We start from the raw sequence: 19,994 nt of genomic DNA on the forward strand, positions 1-19,994 counted from the left end.
GGTAACTGGATCATATGGGTGGAGCCCTCATGATGGGATTAGTATCCTTAGAAGAAACAGGAAAAACCTTCTCTCTTTGCTCTCTGCTTTATGAGGATACAATGAGAAGATTGACATCTGCAAACTAGTAAGAGAGCTCTCACTGTTGTAGGAAAGGGGATCCCTTCTAGGGCTCAAGAGTGGGCTAACACTCAGAAATGAGTTGTTAGAGGAGACACATGTGCTGACAAAGAGACTATTGGGGAAGGGACATCCCCCCCCCGCCCTGCCCCCACCCCCAGGGAGGGGTGGAGCAGAAAGCAGGAGGGTAAGGGAACCCAGGGTTCTCTGGGTCCTGGTGCACACAAGGTTTTGTTTGAGCCCTCCTAGCCTCTCTGGTGGGTGTGGGGTTTAATTCTAAACATGATTCTGTCCCTTCTACCGTCTTGCTGGGGCTTTGCCCTTGGACATGGGGTATCTTTTTTTTGGTGGGATCCAACATTCTCCTGTCGATGGTTGTTTCGCAGTGAGTTGCAGCTTTGGAGTTCTTACAGAAGAAGATGAACGCATGTCCTTCTACGCCACCATCTTAGAGCTTTGCTATGTTATGCATGGAGAGTCATGTATGGATGTGAGAGTTGGACCTTAAAGAAAGCTGAGCACTGAAGAATTTATGCTTTTGAACTGGGGTGTTGGAGAAGACTTTTGAGAGTCCCTTGGACTGCAAGGAGATCAAACCAGTCCATCCTAGAGGAAATCAGTCCTGAATATTCACTGGAAGGACTGATGCTGAAGTTGAAACTCCAATATTTTGGCCATGTCATGCAAAGAACTGACTCATTGGAAAAGACCTTGATGCTGGGAAAGATTAAAGTCAGGAGGAGAAGGGGACGACAGAGAATGAGATGGTTGGATGGCATCACTGACTTGATGGACATGAGTTTGAGTAAGGTCTGGGAGATGGTGATGGGACAGGGAAGCCTGGTGTGCTGCAGTCCATGGGGTTGCAAAGAGTTGCACACGACTGAGTGACTGAACCAAACTGAACTGAAGGGAACCCAGGAGGGCTACTCTGCTAGGTGGCTTGCAGATTTTAGGTAATAGGATTAGTTTCTGAGTTGTCATTGGCCAATCATTCTGATTCAGGGTCCTTCCTGGTGGCACACGCATCTCTGAGCCAAGATGGATTCCAGCAAGCAGGATTCTGGCATGTTGGTAGGACATATAGGTTAGTGTTTCCTTTTGACCTTTCTGGAATTCTGGTTGGTGATGGCTTGTTAGTTCCATGTTCCTTACCAGGACCTCCTGTCATAAAATAACTCTTGCAAATGGGACTGGTCAGGGTGGACGGTTTCAGTGTTTCTCCTAACATCAGCTCAGTTCAGTTCAGTTCAGTCGCTCAGTTGTGTCCGACTCTGCGACCCCATGAATCACAGCACGCCAGGCCTCCCTGTCCATCACCAACTCCCAGAGTTCACTCAGACTCACATCCATCGAGTCAGTGATGCCATCCAGCCATCTCATCCTCTGTCGTCCCCTCTCCTCCTGCCCCCAGTCCCTACTAGCATCAGAGTTTTTTCCAATGAGTGAACTCTTCGCATGAGGTGGCCAAAGTACTGAAGTTTCAGCTTCAGCATCATTCCCTGCAAAGAAGACACCAAATCTGCTGGCACCCTGAACTTATACTTCTCAGCTTTCAGGACTATGATAAAAATTTCTGTGGTTTAAGACAGCAAGTTTATGGTGTCTTGTTGTAATAGCCTGAATCAAGCAGATCCCCAAACAAAATTTTAATAGTAGGGCATCAGATCCCAATGAAATTAAAAGGAAAAAAAGCTGGCAACAATGACATTTCAGAACTGTAGTAATATTTTATTATTGAATTGTGGGGGAAGAGAGAGTGGAATGGGGGAGGCAGTCACAGTGAAGCTACGTTTCTATCCATATGTGTAGTGTCTCTGGGAAAAGGACCCTACTCTTCAAGTTTTTATGCTTGGCTGAGTAGTTTGTGTCTCAGTGGGACCTCAGCCTATTGCCACAGAGGCCATGTTGAAGGAGGGGCATCCATGTATTACAGTTCCTAGCAGGTCTCTCAACTGGCTTTTCTTCAGTTCTCTGTGACAGAGCGGTCTCTACTGCCCCACGTTAGGGGTGTCAGAGGGCACCATTCAGTATCTTTTGCTTACATCCTAATTTGTTGTCTCAAAGAAGGATTGCTTCTGTGCACTGGTTTTATTTTGCTACCCAGTTCATTCTGCAATGAATTTTACTGTGAAATTTCTGTGTTTTTACTGTGAAATTTCTATTGTTGATGCAGATATTTTGTTTGCACAATTTATTGCATTAAAAAAAGAGAATTTGGTGCAAAGGAGGGGCAAGGCAGGTGCCTATTCATTTTTCTCTATCTAGAATAATATATAAAGTCCTGGACAGGCTTTAGGCAATTCAAGAACCCATTGGTTTGATGTTTGTCCTGATAGCAACTCCAGTTCCAAGTACCTGAATTTCCTGGTTTCTGTTTGTGGGGTGAGGCCCCCTGCATCTTCAAGTATTTTCATGCATTAAAACCCTGAGAGCTTCATTGGAAAGCCTTGGCTCTGTGTGCTTAGATGCATCAAACCAAGGATGGTAGCAATCAACAGCTTTCCTGGAAAATGTCTTAACTGTTTGAAGTTAGGGATCTCAGCAACCCACCCCAACTGTTTCTTCTCTCTACACTTTCGGAAGGGCAGAAGAAGTCTTTACACCAATTTAAAAACTTTTCCCCAGAGCTGGGGGGGGATTAATATATAAACTCAGTGGACAGGGCAGGTAGGTTCCCCGCTTCCCTCCAAATTGAAGCCAAGATTAATTACGGTATTCACCTGTTCCTGCAACAGGCCCGGTAATGGATCCCAGCTGTGTGCTCCCCCAAGCAGCATTCATCCTGCAGTTCTCTGTGGACGCACTGGCTTTGATCAGCTCATTCCCTCTCAGCAGGCCAACACGGTAGCCACAGGACGCAAGTGCTTAGTTTACAATCATGTTAATTTTGCTTTTTGTTTGTCTTTAGCAGTTGGAGATTAATGAGTGAAAGGGTGTTTCAATTTTCAACCAGCCTTCTTCTAATCACTTGGCTGCATTGTTGCTGGCAGTTTTATTACTTTGATTTCCTGAATCATTCAGATATACAGTTTCCTTGTCCAATGTAGGTTATGGTGCAGGAAAAGACAGTCCTACCAGGAAATGCTGCTGCCACTCTGAATTCCACAAAAGGCGATGGGGAAAACAGAACCTTTGTAATGACTTTTCATAGGATTTTCTTGCTGAATGTATCCCTGGCATTTTTAACAGACCCAAGTATTTTTAAAAGGATGTTGCTATGCCTATTTTTCATAGCTAGTGAATCAAATTAGCCTTTATCTGTTGGGATGGTGAAAACTCTGGATTGGGAGTAAATTCTTTAGCAGATTGGGAGTTCCCTGGTGATATAGCGGTTAGGATTCCAGGCTTTCACTGCTGTGGCCAAGGTTCAATCTTTGGTTGGGGAACTGAGATCCTGCAAGCCACGTGGCAAGGCAAAAAAAAGGAAAAGTAGTTGCTATTATAATTCTGAATTCTGTCTTCTGAACTGAGAAAAACAAACTCCATTCCACTGTAGGTTTTCTTCAATGTGTGCTTCTGGGTGGGTGTAAAAACAAGCAAGGCCTGGAAGATGCTCTCTTAAAAGAGGCTTCATATCAAAGAAATCTCCCTCCAGTCCAATACAGTGTAATGGAGATTTGTAAGCACGGTGCCACTGGGTATGCATTGTTCTTGACAGTGAGGAAAATGGATAGATTTACTTTAATATAGAGATAATGCCGGAGAAGGCAACGGCAACCCACTCTAGTACTCTTGCCTGGAAAATCCCATGGATGGAGGAGCCAGGTAGGCTGCAGTCCATGGGGTCACGAAGAGTCGGACACTGAGTGACTTCACTTGCACTTTTCACTTTCATGCATTGGAGAAGGAAATGGCAACCCACTCCACTATTCTTGCCTAGAGAATCCCAGGGATGACAGAGCCTGGTGGGCTGCCGTCTATGGGGTTGCACAGAGTTGGACACGACTGAAGCAGCTTAGCAGCAGCAATAGCAACAGCAGAGATAGTGCCCATCTTTGCATGAAAAGTTCCCATAGTATCTCTAATTTTCTTGAAGAGATCTCTAGTCTTTCCCATTCTATTGTTTCCCTTTACTTCTTTGCACTGATCACTGAGGAAGACTTTCTTATCTCTCCTTGCTAATGCTGTGGAACTCTGCATTCAAGTAGGTATATCTTTCCTTTTCTCCTTTGACTTTTGCTTCTCTTTTTTTCATAGCTATTTGTAAGGCCTCCTCAGACAACCATTTTGCCTTTTTGCATTTCTTTCTCTTGGGGATGATCTTGATCACTGCCTCCTATACAATGTCAGGAACCTCCGTCCATAGTTTTTCAGGTACTCAGTCTATCAGATCTAATCCCTTGAATCTATTTCTCACTTCCACTGTATAATTGTAAGGGATTTGGTTTAGGTCATACCTGAATGGTCTAGTGGTTTTCCCTACTTTCTTCAATTTAAGTCTGAATTTGGCAATAAGGAGTTCATGATCTGAGCCACAGTCAGCTCCTGGTCTTATTTTTGCTGACTGTATAGAGCTTCTCCATCTTCGGCTGCAAAGAATATAATCAATCTGATTTCAGTATTGACCATCTGGTGATATCCATGTGTAGAATCTTCTCTTGTGTTGTTGGAAGAGGGTATTTGCTATGACCAGTGCATTCTCCTGGCAAAACTCTATTAGCCTTTGCCCTGCTTCATTCCGTACTCCAAGGCCAAATTTACTTGTTACTCCAGGTATTTCTTGACTTCCTTCTTTTGTAATCCAGTCCCCTATAATGAAAAGGACATCTTTTTTGGGTGTTAGTTCTAGAAGATCTTGTAGGTCTTCACAGAACCATTCAACTTCAGCTTCTTCAGCATTACTGGTCAGGGCATAGACTTGGATTACTGTGATCCAAGTAGTGCATTTTGGACTCTTTTGTTGATTGTGAGGGCTACTCCATTTCTTCTAAGGGATTCTTGCCCACAGTAGTAGCTATAATGGTCACGTGAGTTAAATTCACCCATTCCAGTCCATTTTAGTTAGCTGATTCCTAAAATGTCAATGTTCACTCTTGCCATCTCCTGTTTGACCACTTTCAATAAAGGATGGAAATGGTATGGACCTAACAGAAGTAGATGATATTAAGAAGAGGTGGCAAGAATACACAGAAGAACTACACAAAAAAGATCTTTACTACCCAGATAATCACGATGGTGTGATCACTCACCTAGAGCCAGACATCCTGGAATGCAAAGTCAAGTGGGCCTTAGGAAGCATCACTACAAACAAAGCTAGTGGAGGTGATGGAATTCCAGTTGAGCTATTTCAAATTCTAAATGATGATACTGTGAAAGTGCTACACTGAATATGCCAGCAAATTTGGAAAATTCAGCAGTGGCCACAGGACTGGAAAAGGTCAGTTTTCATCCCAAACTCAAAGAAACGCAAATCCAAAGAATGTTCAAACTACCGCACAATTGCACTCATCTCAGTTCAGTTCAGTTCAGTTCAGTCGCTCAGTCGTGTCATAGTAGCAAAGTAATGTTCAAACTTCTCCAAGCCAGGCTTCAATAGTACGTGAACACTGAACTTCCAGATGTTCAAGCTGAATTTATAAAAGGCAGAGCAACCAGAGATCAAATTGCCAACATCCGCTGAATCATCAATAAAGCAAGAGAGTTCCAGAAAAACATCTACTTCTGCTTCATTGACTATTTCAAAGCCTTTGATTGTGCAGATCACAATAAACTGTGGAAAATTCTTCAAGAGATGGGAATACCAGACCTCCTGACCTGCCTCCTGAAAAATCTGTATGCAGGTCAAGAGGCAACAGTTAGAACTAGACATGGAACACATACTGGTTCCAGATCGGAAAAGGAGCATGTCAAAGCTGTATATTGTCACCCTGCTTATTTAACTTATATGCAGAATGCATCATGAGAAACGCTTGACTGGATGAAGAACAAGTTGGAATCAAGATTGCTGGGGGAAATATAAATAACCTCAGATATGCAGATGACACCACACTTACGGCAGAAAGTGAAGAACTAAAAAGCCTCTTGATAAAAGGGAAGAGGAGAGTGACAAAGTTGGCTTAAAGCTTAACATTCAGAAAACTAAGATCATGGCATCTGGTCCCATCACTTCATGGCAGATAGATGGGGAAACAGTGGAAACAGTGACAGACTTTATTTTTTGGGGCTCCAAAATCACTGCAGATGGTGATTGCAGCCATGAAATTAAAAGACTTGCTCCTTGGAAGAAAGGTTATGACCAACCTATACAGCATATTACGAAGCACAAACATTACTTTGTCAACAAAGGTCCATCTAGTCAAAGCTATGTTTTCTCCAGTAGTCATTTATGGATGTGAGAATTGAAGTATAAAAAAAGCTGAGCACCAAAGAATTGATGCTTTTGAACTGTGGTGTTGGAGAAGACTCTTGAGAGTCCCTTGGACTGCAAGGAGATCCAACCAGTCCATTCTGAAGGAGATCAGTCCTGAATATTCTTTGGAAGGACTGATGCTAAAGCTGAACTCCAATACTTTGGCCACCTGATGTGAAGACCCTGATGCTAGGAAAGATTGAAGGCGGGAGAAGAAAGGGACGACCATGAGATGGTTGGTTGACATCACCGACTCAACGGACATGAATTTGCGTATTCTCTGGGAGTTGGTGATGGACAGGGAGGCCTGGCATGCTGCAGTCCACGGTGTCGCAAAGAGGTGGACACGACTAAGCGATTGAGCTGAGTGATTGTGCAAACCTGATCATGATACTTCTTGGCCTACCATCCTTTAGTTTCCTCTTTGTCCTCTGGATCATGTCTGACAAGTTTACAGACACATCTCTCTGTCATGCATTCCCTCTTCCTATAACATTGGCTACCAGCTCCTAACATAATCCTGATTGGGAGGAGGCTCTCACTGAGGAAATGGATGCCTGGGGCAGTGAGGAAAGAATTTCACCTTAGGACACTGGAACAAAGATGCATTCAGGGTCTGCCCTGTTGTTCCAAGGGCAGAATGGCATTTCTCAAGACCTCTAGCCCGGGTGATGTGTGATACCCATTTTGTAAGCCCACTGGGACTCTTCCTTCCCCTCCGAAACTCTGGGGAGGGCATCTGAGAGATGGGCCTTAGGAGCCAGCCTGGGGGACTCCACCATGCAGCTGTGCATGGAGGACAGTGGAGTGAAGACGGACACTGTGCTATTGGGGGTGTGGTCTTGTTGGAGACAGGCTGAAGTGGATGGAAAGGCAAAGATGCTAAGCTGGCTGTGGACTTGTGGGAAGCTGCTCTGTCAGGTTATGTTTTCTAAAGATGGCCTCACTGATGTGCATCACATGTTTTCCTTACAATGCGACTTGACACTCCTCCAATGAGAGATGGGGTCCTATGTTTCCAACCCTTGGACCTGAGCAGGCTTTTGTAGCCAGTAGTTTAGGTGCAATGATGCTGTATGACTTCTAAGGCTGGGTCATAAAAGGCAGTATGGCTTCCCTCTGCCTCTCTCTTGGGAAACATTCCTTGGAACCCATTCTTTGGGACCCCTGAGCTGCTGTGTAAGAAGTGCTACCACACAGAAGCTCCTGTGTTGGAGATACTACGCAGAGTTAGAGGAAGGAGTTAGTTTAAGGAGCCCCAAGTGTTCCATGGGGCTTCCTGGTGGCTCAGACGGTAAAGAATCTGCCTGCAGTGTGGGAGACTGGGTTTGATCCCTGGGTCAGAAAGATTCCTTGGAGATGGGAATGGCAACCCACTCCAGTATTTTTGCCTGAATAATTCCATGGATCGAGGAGCCTGGTGAGCTACAGTTCATGGGTTTGCAAAGACTTGGACATGACTGAACAACTAATAAACATAAGTGTTCCAGAAACCAGTTGTTGGGCTCTCCCCAGCCTAGGCACCAGGGATTTGAGTGAAGAAGCTTTTGAGGTAACTTAATCCCAAACAATCAGAATTAAACCTTATGAGTGACCTTGAGCAAACTCAACTGCTCAAGGTCCAGAGCTGAGCGGCTCGAATTCTCCACACAGACGCTGTGAAAGAGAGAATGGTTACTATTGTTCTAAGCCAATTAAGTTTTGGTGGTTTGTTTCATAGCATAGCATCTGGAAAAGTGAGCCTGAAACATTTACCAAGATTGAATATAACCTGGACATAAATTAACCCAAATAATATTTGGGATTTTTTAACTATTAGGGGTAACTGCAATTTAGTTTTAAAAATAAGAACCTGGCAAATATCATAACAATTGTGTATAACTAGGTTGAATTTATTCCAGAAATGCAAGGTTCGTTTAACATTAAAATGTTAATCAGTGTAATTAACTATGTTTTTCAGAATAAGAGCAAAATGTTATTAACTTAATAGAGGAAAAAAGGCATTTGGTAAAATTCTACATATATTCATGACTTAAGAAAAAGCGAAGTCCAGTGCCTATGGATGGAAAAAAATCTTCCCTAATCTAATAAGTGATTCTCCAAATATCTATAGCAAATACTGTACTGAAGAATAAAATATCAAAACCTTTCCCCCTGAAGTTGGGAACAAGAGAAGGGTGTTCACTATCACCATTTCTATTTAATATTGTCCTAGCCAGTAAAAAAGGCAAGAAGCAAAATAAAAGGTATAAGGCTTTGTAACAGAAGGGCTTTCCAGGTGGTGCTACAGGTAAAGAACCTGCCTACCTAGATAGCATATTCAAAAGCAGAGACATTACTTTGCCGACTAAGGTCTGTCTAGTCAAGGCTATGGTTTTTCCTGTGGTCATGTATGGATGTGAGAGTTGGACTGTGAAGAAGGCTGAGCGCCGAAGAATTGATGCGTTTGAACTGTGGTGTTGGAGAAGACTCTTGAGAGTCCCTTGGACTGCAAGGAGATCCAACCAGTCTATTCTGAAGGAGATCAGCCCTGGGATTTCTTTGGAAGGACTGATGCTAGAGCTGAAACTCCAGTACTTTGGCTACCTCATGCGAAGAGTTGACTCATTGGAAAAGACTCTGATGCTGGGAGGGATTGGGGGCAGGAGGAGAAGGGGATGACAGAGGATGAGATGGCTGGATGGCATCACTGACTTGATGGATGTGAGTCTGAGTGAACTCCGGGAGTTGGTGATGGACAGGGAGGCCTGGCGTGCTGCGATTCATGGGGTCGCAAAGAGTCTGACATGAATGAGCTACTGAACTGAACTGAACCAATGCAGAAGACTTAAGAGACATTGGTTTGATCCCTGGGTCAGGAAGATTCCCTGGAAAAGGAAATGGCAATGCACTCCAGTATTCTTGCTTGAGAATTCCACAGACAGAGGAGATTTGCAGGCTACAGTCCATGAGGTTGCAAAGAGGTGGATACTACTGAAGTGACTCAGCATGAACAGAAGGAAAAAACTGTCCTTATATATGACTGGGGGCTTTTCACATAGCTCAAATGGTAAAGAATCTGCCTGTAATGTGGGAGATCTGGGTTTGATCCCTGGATTGAGAAGATTCCCTGGAGAAGCCATGGCAAAACACTCCAGTAGTCTTGCCTGGAGAATTCCACAGACAGAGGAGCCTGGCCGGCTACAGTCCACAGAATTGCAAAGAGTCGGATACGAATGAGAGACTGGTACACACACACATACACATTATTGACATACTTGTAAGTGTGTAAAATTCATAATAATCTACTGATAAATTATTAGAATGAAAAGAATTTAAAAAGTTAAAATATTACAAATTATAGAAAAGTTCTTCCCAGGTGGCGCTAGTAGTAAAGAATCCACCTGCCAATGCAGGAGATGCAAGAGATGTAGGTTTGATCTCTGGGTGGGGAAGATCTCCTGGAGGAGGAAATGGAGGAGGAAACCCACTCCAGTATTCTTGCCTAGACAATTCCATGGACAGAGTAGCCTGGTGGGCTATAGTCTGTGGGGTTGCAAAGAGTCAAACACAGTTGAGCACAGCACAGTTCAAAAGAGTCTAGTGAGGTTGATGAATACAAGGTTAATCAACCATAACCAACTGAGTTTCTATATAACATCAACAATTGGAGAGTTTAAAAATAACATTAAAATAGCATCAAAAAACCCAAAGCACATGAAATAGGGAAAATAGGTAAACTTACAGTTGAGAAGACTGGCAGTTCATCCAAGTGGACAAAATTACCAGCAAAGGGAAAATTTGACATTATGTAGTAATACATGCTGACATGGTGCACAAAGAGAGACATAAAGTTAATTTCATGACTTTTCCTTTCCTAAAAGCAAAAACCCATGTCTAACCATGAGGAAATACCAGATGAAACCAAATCAGGGATATTCTAAAAAAACAAACAAACAAACAAAAAAACTGGCCTTAAATGTGTTCTTAAACATTTCAAAACAAAGACAGACTCAGGAACTGTTCTAGCTTAAGGAAGACCACAGAGATATAATGAATAAATGCACTATATGATTCAAAAAACAAAAATGCCACAGCACTTATTTTCTCTTTTGTTGCGGGGGACATTAGTAAAGGTATAAAGGAAATTTAAATAATGCACAGAGATTAGAAAATAGTATTACATCAATGTTTATTTCCTGATTTTGATACATGTATCATGATTATGTAAGAGAATGTCATTGCTTTTACAAAATACGGATAGATTTAGAGGTAAAATGAAATAATGTCTACAATTTACTCTCAAATGTATAAATGAAGAAAAACACCATGTTCATGGACTAGAATATAATTCTCCTTAAATTAATCCAAATATTCATGCAGCCTCAATAAAAATCTTAGCAAGGTTTCTGTTTTCTTGTTTTGACAAGCTGATTTTGAAATTTATGTGGAAATGCAAGAACCAAAAATAGTTAAGACAACTTTTTAAAAAGAAGAACAAAGTAGAAGGACTTGCTACTGAGTAAAACTTACTATAAATCTATCATTATTAAGATAGCTTAGTATCATGCAGGCCTTCCCTGGTGGCTCAGCTGGTAAAGAATCTGCCTGCAATATGGGAGACTTTGATTTGACCCCTGGGTTTGATCCCCTGGAGGAGGGAAAGGCTTCTCGCTCCAGTATTCTGGCCTGGAGAATTCTATAGACCGTATAGTCTATGGGGTTGCAATGAGTCGGACACGACTGAGCCACTTTCTCTTTCACTAGTATCATTTGAAGACAGATAGTAGAAAATTAGACAGAATACTGTGGCCAGCAATAGATACAGACACAGACATTTGATTTATAGCAAAAGTGACACTTCAGAGCGGTGAAGAAAGATTATTTTTTTCAGTAAATAGTACTGTTACAACTGGATATCCATATGGAAAAAAAGAAGAAACCTGACCACTGCATCGTATAAAGAAAATTAACCTCCAGGAAATTGCAAATTCAGTTGTATGAAGTTTCTAAAAACAATATAGAAAACAATCTTCATAATCACGATGGAAAGAATTTCTTAACCACCAGGACACAAAAAGTGCACTAACCATGAAAGAAAAGATTGATGACTGGACAAAACCAACATTAATAACATCTGTTCACCAAAAGACACTGTTAAGAAAGTGAAAAGGCTAGCCATTAAGATTTATATCCAGAATATATAAAGGATATTTTCTAATCAGTAAGACAAAATACAGACAACATATTTCAAAAAATGGGCAAAAGATCTGAACAGACTTCACGAAATGACTACTAATATATGAAAAAGTATTCAAAAATCAATGAAATTAAAATGAAAACAATAGGGGCTTCCCTGGTGGTCCAGTGGTTAAGACTCAGTGCTCCCAATGCAGGGGGCCTGGGTTTGATCTCTGATCGGGGAACTAGATTCCACATGCTGCAGTTAACCTTGATGCAGCCAAATAAATAATAAATAAATATTTTTAAAAATGAAAACAACAATACAATGTACTGGACACTTCTATCAGAATGGCTAAGATTACAAAGACTGACACTTAGCAATTATGGGTGAGGATGTAGAGCTAGTGGCAACTCTCATACATTGATGATAGGCAAATTGGAATGACCATGTGGTAAAAATTTGGCAGTATATCCAATTGAATGCACACACACCCTAATCCCAACAGTTTCTCTTCTAGATATTTGTCCTGCATGATGTATAGAAATAGTATTCGTATTAGGCTCAAATTGGATACAGGTCAAAAGTAGAATGGATAGGGACTTCCCTGGCAGTCTAGTGGTTAAGATTCTGCACTGCTTGATGCAGAGGGCACGGAATCAATCCCTGGTCAGGGGACTAAGATAAGATTCCACATGTGGCGTGGCCAAAAACAAAACAAAAAGCAAAATGAATAAATAAACTGTGGCATACATATACCATTTAGTACTGTTGGCCATAAGAATGAATGAACCGCAACATATTCAACCATGGGGATGAATTTCCTGGACATAATACTGAATAAGATACAAAAGAACACCTGTGGTACGGTTTTATTTACATGAAGTTCAAAACTGGGCAGAACCAATCTTAATTGTATTTTTTTTTTTTACTTTCTATTAAGTTATAACTTGAGAAAATGCACAGATCTGAAATGTATAGGATGATTCTTACCTATGTAAACAGTTATGATAACCATCACCCAGATCAAAATACAGAACATTTTCAAACTCCGGTGTGTTGCCTTCCAGATGACAGCTCCCAATATTAACCACTCTTCAGACCTATTAGTTTTTTCATAGATTACCATTTCTTGACCAGATTGTTGATTACATAGATGCGGTCACATATTTATCAATTTGTATATTTAGGATTTGTGTACTTTTCTGTGCTTATACTTCAGTAATAATTTCTTTTGAAGTTAACGATTCTATGATTTGCTGCTGCTGCTGCTAAGTTGCTTCAGTCGTGTCGGACTCTGTGCGACCCCATAGATGGCAGCCCACCAGGTTCCCTCGTCCCTGGGATTCTCTAGGCAAGAACACTGGAGTGGGTTGCCATCTCCTTCTCCAATGCATGAAATTGAAAAGTGAACTCCTCAAATCCTGCACTGTAGAAATTTTATTTGGGTGTGTTCTAAGCACTTGCTTCTTCCATTTCTGCTACTGTAGGCATAGTTCATAAATTTATAACTGTTATCATTTTATGAGTCTATTCAAACTAAAAAGTCACATTAAAATAGAAAGGAGGAAAAATTTTAAAATTTTTTAAAATTACTGTACTATAAAAATCATTGTTTCTTTGTCAGGGAGATGATGAATATATGAACTATTTTTTCTCCCCCAGCTTTCCTGGTCTTCTAAAGAACAGCCTGAAAGACACTTCATCTGAAGAGGTAGGAGAGAGGCTCAGCAATATGCAAACAAAAGCTCCTCGTTGTGCCCCAGTGTCTACCTGAACACTTTCTCTCTCCATCAGTCCCATTTAGATTAAGGTATGGCTCCAAGTCTGGTCTTCAGCATCAAAGTCTAACACTAATACCCCAAGGTAAAGTCTCTCATTATGTCTGCTGATATTCTTTGTATTGAGTTCATTAGTTTCATGCTGGGACTATGTATCTTTCTGTCTGCTGCTTTCTAAGGAAATTTGTAGGAGTGGATACCAATAATTATGGAAACTGTGGAGTTTTATGTACAAATTGACTTTTTGTTGTTTTTAATCTCTCTTCCCACCGTCATTGTGTTGTACAATCTTTCTGTTGAGAGAATGTCAAGCTGTTGTTATGGCTAATGTTAAAGAATATTATTTTCATATGAGTTAGTTCCAATTTAATCTCCATGTCATAAAATTACCTCAAAATGAATTGATGGTTTTAAAACATAATCACTTTTAGGAAACAGTTTGGGACATTGTGTTCCTAGGTGAACATCAAGTATAATTTGATGTTTGAAAAATTAGAAGCAGTTAATTGTGCTCAAATTATGACTCTCTCCTGAGGAAAGTATTTTGCAGACGACAATTATTAGTCCCACTTTTTAAATGAAAAAGCAAGCATTGAAGAAATTAAATGCTCTGTGTAAATTTAGAGCCAAGAATGAGACTCAGGATTTCTGGCAGCAAATCATCTGACCACAGGCAACTATTACAATTTAGCTAAAAATACAAGAATTTGTCAAAATAACCTTGATAAATTAATATGCAAAATTAAAAATGAATCTCTACCTTATATATATTCACATTACTGTTCCTTATATTCTTGGTCTCCACTGGAAACCCTCATTACCTAAGCTAAAAACCTGGTAGTCGTTCTTAACTCCTGCCTCTCTCATGTCCAGTTAGACTTTAAGCCCTGCCAGTTACTCTGTTTTTCCTTTAAATCATTTCAAGCTTGCAAGAATAGTGCAAAGAACGGTTTTTTTCCTCAAACAATACATACATTGCTGACATGGTACTATAACACTCCACAAAAATCCCTGGAGATGCAAGCAAGTTGTGTGTCGATAGTTCCTTCCTTCTTCTTTTTTAAAAATTTATTTATTTATTGGCTGCATTGGATCCTAATTGTGGCCTGGGGAATCTTTAGTTACGGCATGTGGAATCTGGATCCCTGACCAGTGATCAAACCCAGGCCCCCTGCATTGGGAGCATGGAGTCTCTGCCACTAGACCACCAGGGTAGTCCCATTTCATTCCTTCTTATCCCTAAAGAGGATTCTGTGGTACCAGTTTGTTGACAACCTGTTGAAAGACATCTGACTTGTTTCTAGGTTTTAGTTATCACAAATAAAGCTGCTGTAACATTTGTATTAGGGATTCCCTGATAGCTCAGCTGGTAAAGAATCCGCCTGCAATGCAGGAGACCCTGGTTTGATTCCTGGGTCGGGAAGATCTGCTGGAGAAAGGATAGGCTACCCACTCCAGTATTTTTGGGCTTTCCCGGTGGCTCAGACAGTAAAGAATCCACATGCAATGCAGGAGACCTGGGTTCGATCCCTGGGTTGGGAGAAGATCCTCTGGAGAAGAGAAAGGCTACCCACTCCAATATTCCGGCCTGGAGAATTCCATGGACTGTATAGTCCTTGGGGTCATAGAGTCAGACACGACTGAGCGACTTTCACAACATTTGTATATAGGCTTTTGCGTGCATATTAGTTTCATTTTGGGGGAATAAAAGTGCAGGAGGGCAGTTGCTAGGTCAAATGATAGCTGTATGTTTAATTTTATAAGAAAGTGCTACACTGTTTTCCAGAGTGGCTTTATCATTTTAGGTTCCTGTCAGCAATGTATGAGTTTCTTCATATTCTCACCAGCATCTGGTGCTGTCGCCATATTTTAGTTGGCTCTTCTGATAGGTATGTAGTGATATCTATTGTGGTTTCAACTTGCACTTCTTTAATGTCCAGTGATGTTGAATATATATTTATGTGCTTATATGCCATCTGTATATTTTCTTCAATGAAGTGTCTGTTCACGTCTTGTGTCCCTGTTCTGATCTGTGCAATTCTCTTTCACATTAAATTTGTGAGATCACACTTAAAGCATACTTTAACTAAGATATGAAACCTTATATTCTCGGTTTTAGCTGTTCACCTTAAGCTAGAAACTTGAGTCATTCTTGATTCCTGCCTTTCTCTTGTTTCACTCCTCTGTCTCCTGTTCTAATTGCACTGTTTATATTTTTACTGTTCTGACTGTTGTCTGTGTATTCTATTTATTTATTATTTTGGGCTGTCCTGGGTCTCTGTTGCTGTGCATGGGCTTTCTCTAGTTGCTGCAAGTGGGGGCTACTCTTCCTTGCGGTGCTTGGTCTTCTCACTGCAGTGGCTTCTCTTGTTTTGGAGCACAGGCTCTAGGCCCAGGAGCTTTCGTAGCTGTGGCTTGCAGCCTCTAGAGCACAGGTTTCATGGTTGTGGTGCATGGGCTTAGTTGCTCTGAGGCATGTAGGATCTTCCTGGACCAGGGATTAAACTCATGTCCCCTGTATTGGCAGGCAAATTCTTAACCACTGGACCGCCAGGCAAGTCCTGTATATTGTAAATACTAGTCCTTTGTCAGATTGGGCTGTGCTGTGCTTAGTTGCTCAGTTGTGTTGCTCAACTCTTTGTGACCCCATGGACTGTAGCCCGCCAGGTTCTTCTGTCCATGGGATTCTCCAGACAAGAATACTGGGGTGGGTTGTTCTGCTCACCTTCAGGGGATCTTCTCAATCCAGGGATTGAATCCAAGTCTCCCGCATTGCAGATGGATTCTTTACTGTCTGAGCCACCAGGAAAGCCCAAAGACATTGGAATGAGTAACCTATCCCCAGGGCATCTTCCTGACCCAGGAATCGAGCCGGGGTCTCCTGCATTGCATGAAGATTCTTTACCAACTAAGCTACAAGGAAGACCTTTGTCAGATTAAAACTTTGCAAATACTTCCTCAAAGGATAGTTTCCTCTTAACAGTATCTTTTGTGGATACTGTGGTCCAGTTTATTAATTTTTCCTCCATGGTCTATCATGTTTTGGTGTCAAGTCTAGCCTGAGATCCCAAAGACTTTCTCCCATTTTTTTCTTAAAAGTTTTCTAGTTTTACATTTTACATTTAAGTCCAAAATCTGTTTTGTGTTAAATTTTGTAGAAGATGTATAGTTTAGATTTTGGTTAATTTTTGTTTTTTCTTATCAAAGTATAGTTGTTCTGGCATTATTTGTTGAAATAATATCCTTCTTCTGTTATCCTTCTTCTGTTAAATTTTTTTTATACCTTCATCAGAAACCGTTTGGTTGTATTTGTGTGGGTCTATTCTGGGTCATCTCTTCTATTCCATTGATTTACATGTCTGTATACCAATATCATATTCTCTTGGTCACTAGCTAAATAGAAAGCCTTAATATTGAGTAGAGTGATTCTTCCCAGTTCATTTTTATTTTTTAAAATTATTTGAACTGCTCTAAGGCCTGGGCCTTTCTATATGTATTTTGGAATGAGCTTGTCTATGTCCACAAAAACCCTTGCTAGGATGTTTATAGAAATTGTATGAAACCTATGGGTAAATCTCAACATGCTTGCTGTGTTGAGTTTTCCTATGCATGAACATGGTATATCTTTCTCTCCATTTATTTAGATCTTTGGTTTCCTTCAATCAGCATTTTGTATGTTCAGCATACCAATCCTACATGTTGTAAGTTTATACCTCAGTATTTAACTTTCTTTAGAGTGACTATAAGTAGTACTATGTTATAAATCTCAATTTCCACATGTTCATCATTAGAATACAGAAATGCAATTGATCTTTGTGTATTGATGAGTGCTGCTGCTGCTGCTGCTGCTGCTGCTGCTGCTGTGTCACTTCAGTCGTGTCTGACTCTGTGTGACCCCATAGACGGCAGCCCACCAGGCTCCCCGTCCCTGGGATTCTCCAGGCAAGAACACTGGAGTGGGTTGCCATTTCCTTCTCCAGTGCATGAAAGTGTTGGACGGTATTAAATGCCTTTTCTCGTATCAGTTGATATGATTTTGTGAATTTCCTTCTTTAGCCTGTGGATGTGGTAGACTACACTGATCATTTTAAACATGTCGAGCTAGACTTGTATACCTGGAATAAATTCCACTTGGCTTAAGTTGCATACTTCTTTTTATACATTGTTGGGTTAGGTTTTTTAGTATCTGCTGGGGATTTTTGTGACTCGAGATATTGTGAAATATTGGTAGGTTTTTTTTTTTTTTTGTATTTTATTTGTGGTATTAGGTAATACTAGCCTCAAAAAATAAGTTGGGACATGTTCCTTTCTCTTCTGTTTTCTGGAAGAGATTATGTAAAATTGGTGTTAAACCACTTAAAGTTTGAACTCTTCAGTGAAACCGTCTAGAACTGAAAATTTCTTTTGGGGGAACTTTTTAATTATAAACTGAATTTTTTAAATGGCTACAGGACTACAAATATGGCTTTTGCAATAACGAAATCTCTGAACTTCTGTCTGTGCCTCAGCTGTCATTGCACAGATGCCAATTCCAGCATCTTACCTGAAATATAATTATACCCGGTGGCTCAATGATAAAGAATCTGCCTGCCAATGTGGGAGACATGGGTTCAATCCCTGGGTGGGGAAGATCCCCTGGAGGAGGAAATGGAAACCCACTCCAGTATTCTTGCTGGGAAAATCCCATGTACAAAGGAGCCTGACGGGCTGCAGTCCATGGGGTTGCAAAAGAGTTGGACACGACTTAACGACTGTGCACACACGCACGCCCTACAATGGCTATCACTCAGGAAAAGCTGTACTGCAACTCGCAAGGCACATCAGTTTGGTTATTTTTACATCAGGTTCCAGCAAATGAGGCACTTTCTCTGCAACCAACTATTGAACTGCTACTAAGCTCTGCTATGTTGCCATTGTTTTCTGTGGAATGCATTATTAAGGCTTTCTTTTCTTCCAGTGCCTTTAAAACATGTAATCAACACTCTTCCATCTTATTTGAGTATCTTTTATAACAAGTAAAAAAAATAAGAGCGCTCCTAAATCTCTTATATGTTCAATAGCTTGCTTTAGCTGAAGGATGATGAGAGGAGCACTCCATGGTTAAACCCATGGCCAGTAATAGTATTATATTATGCTGTACATGGGTGCAATCTCAAAAATGACAGAATTATCTCCGTTCGTTTCCAAGGCAAACTATTGAGCATCACAGTAATCCAAGTCTATGCCCCAACCACTAATGCCAAAGAAGCTCAAGTTGAATGTTCTATGATGACCTACAAAACCTTCTAGAACTAACACCAAAAAAAAGATGTCCTTTTCATTATAGGGGACTAGAATGCAAAAGTAAGAAGTCAAGAGATACCTGGAGTAAAAGGCAAGTTTGGTCTTGGAGTACAAAATGAAGCAGGGCAAAGGCTAGCAGAGTTTTTCCAAGAGAATGCACTGGTCATAGCAAATACCCTCTTCCAACAACACAAGAGACAACTTTACACATGGACATCATCAGATGGTTAATACCAAAATCAGATTGATTATATTCTTTGCAGCCAAAGATGGAGAATCTCTATACAGTCAGCAAAAACAAGACCGGGAGCTGACTGTGGCTCAGATCATGAACTCCTTATTGCCAAATTCAGACTGAAATTGAAGGAAGTGGGGAAAACCACTAGACCATTCAGGTATGACCTAAATCAAATCCCTGATGACTATACAGTGGAAGTGAGAAATAGATTTAAAGGACTAGATCTGATAGACAGAGTGCCTGATGAACGATGGGCGGAGGTTTGTGACATTGTACAGGAGACAGGAATCAAGACCATCCCCAAGAAAAAGAAATGCAAAAAGGCAAAATGGCTGTCTGAGGAGGCCTTACAAAGAGCTGTGAAAAGAACAGAAGCGAAAAGCAAAGGAGAGAAGGAAAGATATAAGCATCTGAATGCAGAGTTCCAAAGAATAGCGAGGAAAGATAAGAAAGCCTTCCTCAGCAATCAATGCAAAGAAATAGAGGAAAACAACAGAATGGGAAAGACTAGAGATCTCTTCAAGAAAATTAGAGATACCAAGGGAACATTTCATGCAAAGATGCACTCAATAAAGGACAGAAATGGCATGGACCTAACAAACGTAGAAGATATTAAGAAGAGGTGGCAAGAATACACAGAAGAACTGTACAAAAACATCTTCACAACCCAGATAATCACAATGGTGTGACCACTCACACTCAGCTAGAGCCAGACATCCTGGAATGTGAAGTCAAGTGGGCCTTTGGAAGCATCACTATAAACAAAGCTAGTGGAGGTGATGGAATTCCAGTTGAGCTATTTCAAATCATGAAAGATGATGCTGTGAAAGTGCTACACTCAATATGTCAGCAAATTTGGAAAACTCAGCAGTGGCCACAGGACTGGAAAAGGTCAGTTTTCATTCCAATTCCAAAGAAAGGCACTGCCAAAGAATGCTCAAACTACCACACAATTGCACTCATCTCACAGGCTAGCAAAGTAATCCAAAAATTCTCCAAGCCAGGCTTCAACAGTATGTGAACTGTGAACTTCCAGATGTTCAAGCTGGACTTAGAAAA

Source organism: Ovis aries, chromosome 3, assembly GCF_016772045.2.
Source record: "Ovis aries strain OAR_USU_Benz2616 breed Rambouillet chromosome 3, ARS-UI_Ramb_v3.0, whole genome shotgun sequence".
Taxonomy (NCBI): domain Eukaryota; kingdom Metazoa; phylum Chordata; class Mammalia; order Artiodactyla; family Bovidae; genus Ovis; species Ovis aries.